At 42.3% G+C, this 9,486-nt stretch overlaps 1 pseudogene; it reads left to right on the forward strand.

Moving 5' to 3' along the window:
* The window catches only part of LOC147746922 (uncharacterized), a 63,710-nt pseudogene extending 55,195 nt beyond the window's left edge, over window positions 1–8,515 (forward strand).
* The last annotated feature ends 971 nt before the right edge of the window (window positions 8,516–9,486 follow it).

The raw sequence follows: 9,486 nt of genomic DNA on the forward strand, positions 1-9,486 counted from the left end.
GATGTCCTCGCTGAATTGTGTGCGTGGTCCAGGGGGTCGGTGGATCAGGGTGCCTCTGAGGGTGGTATTCGGGTTGGTCTGGATCTGGAAATGCAGGTGTTCGGCGGTGGTCAGGGAGTTGTCGGTGCTGGTCGTGAGACGGATGGTGCTCCTGTGGATGATGGCGATGCCTCCTCCCATCTGGTTGGCGTTTCGGTCCCTCCGGACGATCTTGTAGCCCTCTGGGATGGCGATGGCGATGTCGGGAGCTGAAGAGGCGTTCATCCAGGTCTCTGTGAGGAAGGCAACGGAATAGGTTCCTTTAAAGAAATGCATCGTTTTGTGGTATGTAATAGCAGCCCTGTAAATTTACTAGGACGCGACATACTAAAATGAGCTGTGCCATTTTTTGTATCCCAGATGGCATTGCTTTTCAAACCGATGATAATGATCTTTTGTATAAAGTGACCATGTCGATAATCGATTAAGAAAATAGAGGGAAATATTCACTGTAATTGACAGAGAAAAGACTCCTATTGAATTAAAAGAAACAGTTAAAAAGTGAGGGATGGGATTTTACAGAAGATATAGGTTTAATGAAAGGAATAAATCCTGCACAAATTACAGTGATAGAAAAAGCAATCTACCCAAATACTCCACAGTACAAATTGACACCCGAAAATATTGAAAGAGTAACCCCAGTGTTTAATAAAATGATTGAGCAAGGTATTTTAAAAGAAATAATGAGCAGTCCATATAATTCACCTATAATGGGACTGAAAAAGCCAAATGGAACTTTTAGGATAGTACAGGACTTGAGGAAGGTAAACAAAATTGTTGTTCCATGTTGTCCAATTGTGCCAAATTCTACTGTGATCTTATACCAATTGCATAATGGTACACCGTCATTGATTTGTGTAATGCATTCTTTACAATTCCATTACACCCTGATAGCCAACCAATTTTTGCCTTCAGGTTTGGCGAGCTTATTTTGTCATGGTGCCAAATTCCTCAAGGGTATACAGAAAGTCCTTCAATTTTTAATCAAATACTGAAGAAATCCCTAGAAAGTTTGAAAATGCCTGAAAAATCAGTTTTGGTTCAGTATATTGATGACCTATTAGTGGCATCAAGGACCAAAGAAGCTTGCATTTCAGATACTATTGCATTGTTGAATCACTTGGCAGAGGGAGGACATAAAGGGGCAGATTTATAAGCCTCTTGCGCCTCTTTTACGCCGGTGTTGCGTCACTTTTGTGACGCAGCAGCGGCGCAAAGCTAGCACCATGCTGCTGGGTATTTAGAACATGACGCATCTGGGAGATGCGTCACGTTGTAAAGCCCTGCACCACATGTAGGTGTTCTGGCGCAGGGGGGTTGTTTCAGCACAGGAACGTCTCCTAAAAGTGGCTGAGTAAAATCTACAAGATTTCACTCAGCCACTTTTAAGGCCATGCTGCGTCAAAACCCTGAGCCTGCTTGAAGCAAGCGTAAGGATTGACGCAGCATTTTAAGGATAGTACACCCACGAGCCTTGCGCCTGCGACGCAACTCCAGCAATGCGTCGCCTTTATGGCAGCAGGTGCGTCACGCATCTGTCCATTTTTGCCCCATGGTGCTCCGCATTGTAAATGCGGTGCATCCATGGTGGCGGAGCCGTGACGCACAATAACTGCCGCATCCCTGCTGATATGCAGGGATGCACCAGTTATTGTAAATCGGCCTCAAAGTGTCTCCGTCAAAATTGCAGTTTTGTCAGCAAGAAGTACAGTATCTAGGTCATAAGACTGAAAATGGAATTGGAAAAGTGACCGCTGAGGGAATCAGAATTATAAAAGGAATCAGTCCCCCAAAGACACAGAAAGAGGTGAGAATGGTCTCTGGAATGGTGGGTTACTGCCAAAAGTGGATAAGTGGGTTTTCATTGATTGCAAAACCTTTACAGCGACTGACTAAAGGAGATGTCAAAGATCCTATAGTGCTGAACGAGAAGGAGATGGAAGCTTTTGAACAATTGCAAAACAGCTTATGCGAAGCGCCAGTGCTAGGTATGCCTGATTATGAGAAAGAATTTGAACTGTATTGCAGTGAGAGAGATGGGTGTGCGCTTTCAATACAGAGGCATGGAAGAATGAGAAGACCAATTGCATATTTTTTGGCGGTTTTAGATCTCGTACCAAAAGCATTGCCTGAATGTTTGAAAGCTGTAGCTGCTACAAGTGTGAGTCTGGACAAGAGTGAAGGCATTTTGATGGGATATCCTGTCAAGGTTTATGTCCCACATTCAGTTGAAATACTTTTGACCCACACAAGAACTCAGGGGCATATTATCAAGCCTGGGCGATACAATTATCGCCACTTTATTGGCAGGAAACTGCAGATAAAGTGGCAATAATGGGCTTTATAATATGCTCTATGGAATTCCAATCGAAGTTCATGTTAAAGGTGAAGGCCATCTCACTTTATGACCAATAGTCGTTTGACTAGATATGAGAAAGAGATTTTGGGTGCAGACAGTGTGACGATTGTCAGATATGTCAAGGCGAATACTTCAAGCTTATTGCCTGATGCATTGGATGTTGAAGTCAAAGATGATGTTGATCATAAATGTCTGGATGTACTCGAATATTGCACAAAACCATGACCTGACATTAAAGATGAACCTCTGGAAGAATCAGATAATGTTATGTTTGTGGATGGATCATGTTTAAGAATAGATTAGGGAATTTTGAGTGCTGCATATGCTGTATACACTGTGCCAGCTATAATGGAAGTGTCCTGTTTGAAAGGAATACGTTCAGCACAAGTTGCTGAACTGATTGCTTTGATTCAAGCTTGTAAACCGGGAAAGGGTGTCCAAATTACCGTAGTGACTGATAGTCAGTACGGGTTTGGAGTTGTGCATGTTCAGCATCTGAAGTAGAGACTGAAATAATCAAAATCCCAGATCTTGAAGATCGACCTGTAAGTTGACATCTGGAGATATTAGACAACAGTTTCGAATCTGAAAAAGAACAAAGCAAAACAGGTTAAATAAAGAATCCTACGAGTAAAACAGAGAGCTCTGAGAAGCAAAATATTGATGAAGAGACTGGTGAAACGGAAATAATTCATGATGAGAATGAGACTCCAAGCACTAGCTATGGAAAAGTTCCTCTAAAAGAAACTGAATCAAACAAAAAGGATCAGTTTTAGTTGTAGAACCTGAGATCATAAGGTTCAAGATAAGGGGAAATGAAATAAGATGTGAAACAGAATCTGATGAAAGCAAAGGTGAAATAAGCCTAAGGAGAAGTCCCAGAAAAAGTGCTTAGAAAATTGAACGAGAGATAACAGAGACTGAAAATAAGAAACCAAGGAAAGGAGACAATTGGCCTAAAGAAATAAAATTAATACATGTGAATAAAAGTTAAGAGGAACAAGTGAATGAGATAACAAGCCAAGAAGATCAAAATAAAGCAATTAAAGAAAAATTGCAGCGGCCAAAAAGAATAAAGAGACCTAATCTGAAGTACAAATCACCTGAACGGACTTATGTTGCACTGCCTGATATAGAAGAAATGGAAAGCAGTCAAGAAAACAAAGGTGAAACTTGTGAGTAAAAAGGGGCAATAATAAACAGTTTATACTGGAAGACTATAAAATAAAAAGACAAGGGGGCATATTATCAAGGAGGACGATAAGAGATTATCGCCACTTTTGAAGCTGGTTTCGGCTAAGTGGCGAAAATTCTATTGCCCTATTAGCAAGCTGTCGCTAACAGCAGTTAGAGACAGCTTATAGGCGATAGCCAGCGGTTTGGGGCCCGCTTTGCATATCAGCGGTATTTATCGCTAATGACATGCAAAGTGGGCGTACCCAACTTGTTTGTGCCAAAAAACAGTCGCTAATGTTCGCTATCGCCTATTATCAACGCAGGCGTAGCAATGGAAATATTTGCGCTAAGCGTGAATATCTCTAAAAGCTAACGCCTGCTCAGACCAGTTCTTAGCCGTTATATTTAGTCATCAATGGAGCGCACACCGCTAGCCCCTCCTCCGGATCGCCCCTCGGCACTCTGGTACTTGTAGTTCTTTAGTGGATCACCCAGGTGGGTGCAAGTCGGTACTTGTAGGACTGATGAATCTCTAGACCCGATACATGTCCCGGGTTTTAGGATATCGCCCGAGACATGTCTCGGGTTTTGGGATAACTTCCCTCATCAGTAGAGAAAGATCGTTAGGGGTGGAAGAGAAGGCCACCACACAACAGTCAAAGGCCTCGATGCCAGAACCGGCACGCAGGTGCGTCGTCCAAGAGCCCGTCGGCCCAAAGCTCAAGGGAGCCATATTGTGTTTAGTCATCAATGGAGCGCACACCACTAGCCCCTCCTCCGGATCGCCCCTCGGGACTCTGGTACTTGTAGTTCTTTAGTGGATCACCCAGGTGGGTACAAGTCGGTACTTGTAGGACTGATGAATCTCTAGACCCGATACATGTCCCGGGTTTTAGGATATCGCCCGAGACATGTCTCGGGCTTCGGGATAACTTCCCTCATCAGTAGAGAAAGATCGTTAGGGGTGGAAGAGAAGGCCGCCACACAACAGTCAAAGGCCTCGATGCCAGAACCGGCACGCAGGTGCGTCGTCCAAGAGCCCGTCGGCCCAAAACTCAAGGGAGCCATATTGTGTTTAGTCATCAATGGAGCGCACACCGCTAGCCCCTCCTCCGGATCGCCCCTCGGGACTCTGGTACTTGTAGTTCTTTAGTGGATCACCCAGGTGGGTACAAGTCGGTACTTGTAGGACTGATGAATCTCTAGACCCGATACATGTCCCGGGTTTTAGGATATCGCCCGAGACATGTCTCGGGCTTCGGGATAACTTCCCTCATCAGTAGAGAAAGATCGTTAGGGGTGGAAGAGAAGGCCGCCACACAACAGTCAAAGGCCTCGATGCCAGAACCGGCACGCAGGTGCGTCGTCCAAGAGCCCGTCGGCCCAAAGCTCAAGGGAGCCATATTGTGTTTAGTCATCAATGGAGCGCACACCGCTAGCCCCTCCTCCGGATCGCCCCTCGGGACTCTGGTACTTGTAGTTCTTTAGTGGATTACCCAGGTGGGTGCAAGTCGGTACTTGTAGGACTGATGAATCTCTAGACCCAATACATGTCCCGGGTTTTAGGATATCGCCCGAGACATGTCTCGGGTTTCGGGATAACTTCACTCATCAGTAGAGAAAGATCTTTAGGGGTGAAAGAGAAGGCCGCCACACAACAGTCAAAGGCCTCGATGCCAGAACCGGCACGCAGGTGCGTCGTCCAAGAGCCCGTCGGCCCAAAGCTCAAGGGAGCCATATTGTGTTTAGTCATCAATGGAGCGCACACCGCTAGCCCCTCCTCCGGATCGCCCCTCGGGACTCTGGTACTTGTAGTTCTTTAGTGGATCACCCAGGTGGGTGCAAGTCGGTACTTGTAGGACTGATGAATCTCTAGACCCAATACATGTCCCGGGTTTTAGGATATCGCCCGAGACATGTCTCGGGTTTCGGGATAACTTCCCTCATCAGTAGAGAAAGATCGTTAGGGGTGGAAGAGAAGGCCGCCACACAACAGTTAAAGGCCTCGATGCCAGAACTGGCACGCAGGTGCGTCGTCTCAGAGCCCGTCGGCCCAAAGCTCAAGGGAGCCATATTGGGGCAGATTTATGAGGCCCTTGCGGCACGTTTAAGCCGCTGTTGCGTCACGCAAGGCGGCGTAAACGTGGCGCATCCCTACGAACGATTTACAACGTGACGCATCTAGGCAGATGCGTCACGTTGTAAAGCCCTGCGCCGCTTGTGGGCGTTCCGGCGCAGGGTGGGCGTTCCAGGGCAGGTGCGCCTCGCAAAAGTGGCTGAGTGAAATCTATGAGATTTCACTCAGTCACTTTTAAGCCAATGCTGCGTCAAAAGCCTGCGCCTGCTTGAAGCAGGCGTAGGTCTTGACGCAGCATTGTTGAAATGGGGCACCCCCGAGCCTTGCTGGAGCTGCGTCGCGCTTGCGACGCAACTCCAGCAATGCAACACATTTCCGGCACAGATGCGTCACGCATCTGTGCCGTTTTTGCACCATGGTGCACCGCATTATAAATGCGGCGCACCATGGCTGGCGGAGCTGTGGCGCACTGTGGCGCATGTTAACTGGCACATCCCTGGGGATGCGCCAGTTAACATAAATCTGCCCCATTGTGTTTAGTCATCAATGGAGCGCACACCGCTAACCCGCTTAGCCGTTATATCCAATGGGAGGTGGATATTATGTGGTGGATATTCTGGCTAAGACCCTATTGGCGTTAATGCGTGCATATCGCTGTATTCTCAGCGATATTCACGCAATTCACTGCTATCGCCGGATATTTTATCACTTTCGTTTTCTCTGCGATAATATCCGGCGATGCTTGCGATAAAAAAAAACTTGCTAAGCCCATTTAGCGATAAATATCGCTAGTTGTTGGTAATATGCCCCAAAGTGTGAGAACTGAAAGAAAATCATGCAAAAGAACAGTTGACTCAAAAGACATACTTTAAAGTGTGAAAAGAGACATTATCTGAACTAAATTAAGTTGAGAAAAAAATGCCTGAAAACGATACTAGAAGATCTAGGGACCATAATATCAAGAAAGGGCGATACATTATCACCACTTTTATCGGCTGGAAACTGCCGATAAAGAAGTGATAATGGGCTTGATAATAGGCCCTTGTGAATTTCCATAGAAGCCCAGGTTAACACCAGAACCTGGGCTTCTATGGGAATTCACAAGGCCTATTATCAAGCCCATTATCGCTGCTTTATCAGCAGTTTCTTGCTGATAAAAGCGGCGATAATGTATCGCCCTTTCTTGATAATATGGCCCTAGATGTGGCGTTTTACATAAATGGTGTAAAATGTGGTTCTATTGTACAAGTTTATTAATGCTTATATGGATCATTTTAGCAATAGTTATTCCATTTAGACCAAATTTAGGACATGTTTCTGAGATGAATAATAATACTAATAATGTAAAGATAAATAATATGAAGAATGTTGTAACATTGGTGGATAATATTGAATTTCATAGAGATAGGTCAATTAATGATTTTTCAAAGAATGTTTTTTCAAAGTTGTTATATGAATATGTAGAGACAATGGACGTCCAAGACTGTTACGTGTGTATGCAATTACCAGCGTATGTAGCAGAAGGTATCACATATCATCACCTTCCTTTGACTTATGGACTGTCCTGTAGTGTATTAGCTAGTGTATGTTAGAAAATAGGCAAATTAGAATATTATTATTCTGATATAGATGATATTTTTGCTAAAGTTTCTGTAGGACATGGACTGAACAAAGTGAAACCTGCTAAAGTTTTGGATGATTTTTTTCTGGAAACAAAAGAATTAACTATAGAATATGCTTTTAAACATAATTTAACATGCAAGTTTACAAAAGAAGAAAACGTATTTTTAGAAATGTCTGAAGATAGAAGAATTAAGACCAAGGAAAAGAAACTGCAAGTAAAATAAAAACACCCCAATAGAATTTTGATGAAAATAATTATGTTAAAAGTGACACTAATGTAGCAATGGGATTGGATGTCCCACAGCAAGGGAAATTGTGTATTCGTAGAGATATTACTGTGTATGACAACTATTTTGTGGGAGCAAGTGCATGTAAAGATACATGCAGAATTATAGGGCGTTGGGGATTCAAAGGAGGAAATGGTCCAGTATTTCCAGGGATTTATTTTATATATGGAAACAAAGCTTATTATAGGTTGCCGAACCACTGGTACGGAACATGTTATATGAGTCTGGTCTTTCCTAAGATTTTTCAAGTAGGTAGAGGAACTAATGGAGTCCATGAGATAGGTAAGCCACTGCCTCGTAGAAGAAGAGAAAGTTTTGCATAGATAATAGGTGACATTTTTGGAGCACTGATACTAGCAGTGGGAATATCATTTAATGCAAATAGAATTCAAAAACTGTCAACGATAGAAGATCGATTATCAACAAATACGGCTGGAAGATTTCTGATGGTAAATACTGAAATGGTTGCCATGAGAGCTATGGTGATGCAAAATCGACTTGCTCTTGATATCTTATTAGCAAAAGAAGGAAGAATGTGTGGAGTATTTAAAGTGCAACATTGTTGTACCTATATTCCGGATAAAAGTCAAAGCATTCAAAGATACATGAAATTTTTTTACTGAATTACATAAAGAAATTGTCCCACTGGAGTTTGATGGTGTTCTAGAGAAACTAGGTAAACGTTTCTCTGTTGTAAAGAAACGGTTTTCAGAAATAGGTAGTTCATTGATAGGGAAAATACTAATACCAGTAACAATAGTAAATCTAATGGCATTAATGTTAAGACTGGTGTGTATATGTATTAGAAAAAGAAAAACAGAAAAACAAGTAAAGATAAACATCAAGGAAAATAAACAGAGAGAACGAAAAATGGGAGAACTTGAATTAGAAGAATATAAAGAAAAGGTGTACAACAACTCTACAAGGCAGAGTATAATAGATACTAGAGTTTGAGCTAACCTAAAAGATGAAAGAACTAGAAACATGTTCTTCAAAATGTAGGTGTGAGTGGGTTTATGGTGATGAATCACCAAAGGCGGGAGTTGATGGGGCAGGGGAGAAACACAAATGTTTGTACCCCCTACAATGTTGTCCCCTCATAACTATAATGATATTAATTGTGTGAAGCATGTAAACTAATCAACAAAGTATACAATGTACTAGTCACTAGATGCGGAAAAACTAACTGCTATTTGCGAAAACCTTATTTACTAATAAAAATGAGTCTAACTAATATATACCTATAATGATGAGAATAAAACGCATGTATTTGTGCTTGTGGTAGAAATGTTATTGTGGCAAAAGAATGCAGATGGTGAGTAAAAACACGTATATGTTGCTTCGCTAGGTAACACCTAACAGGAGAAAAGTTAGAAGGTGGGAGGTAAACAGAAGGGATTGCTTGCTATATCTAATTTCTGTTGTGTTTGTTTTAAAAATAGTCCCCATTTTGGCCTGAGAGGCCTAGTCTGAAAAGTGGCTGTGAAACGCAGTTGGTGGCAGAGGAAAAATTACAGATAGCGCCCATGTATGCATAAAAGAGAATGTATGTAAAGAAACCAATAGCAAGCTTCTGTATAACTACTCGAGACTATTCTAGGTGCAATTAGACAGCAACCACACTACATACTATACAGAGAATGAACAATTGGTATTGAAAAAATATACAGTTTTGTTTATTTACATTTTTAAATATCTTTTTAGTTCATTTGATTGAATTGTTTTTTGCAAAAAAATAATATATATATATTAGCGTAAAATGACAACAACATCAATGAATAAGTACATTGTATATGGTGATGAAGTGGAAAAATTATATTATCATATTGATACAATCCATACTCATTTTCCAAATCCTTGACAGAATATCGCTGCCCATCGCTGGATATGTTAGCGGAGAAAACCTACTATTAGCAACGTTTTTC

The sequence above is a fragment of the Lissotriton vulgaris genome, chromosome 1_1 (assembly GCF_964263255.1).
Source record: "Lissotriton vulgaris chromosome 1_1, aLisVul1.2, whole genome shotgun sequence".
Classification (NCBI taxonomy): Eukaryota; Metazoa; Chordata; class Amphibia; order Caudata; family Salamandridae; genus Lissotriton; species Lissotriton vulgaris.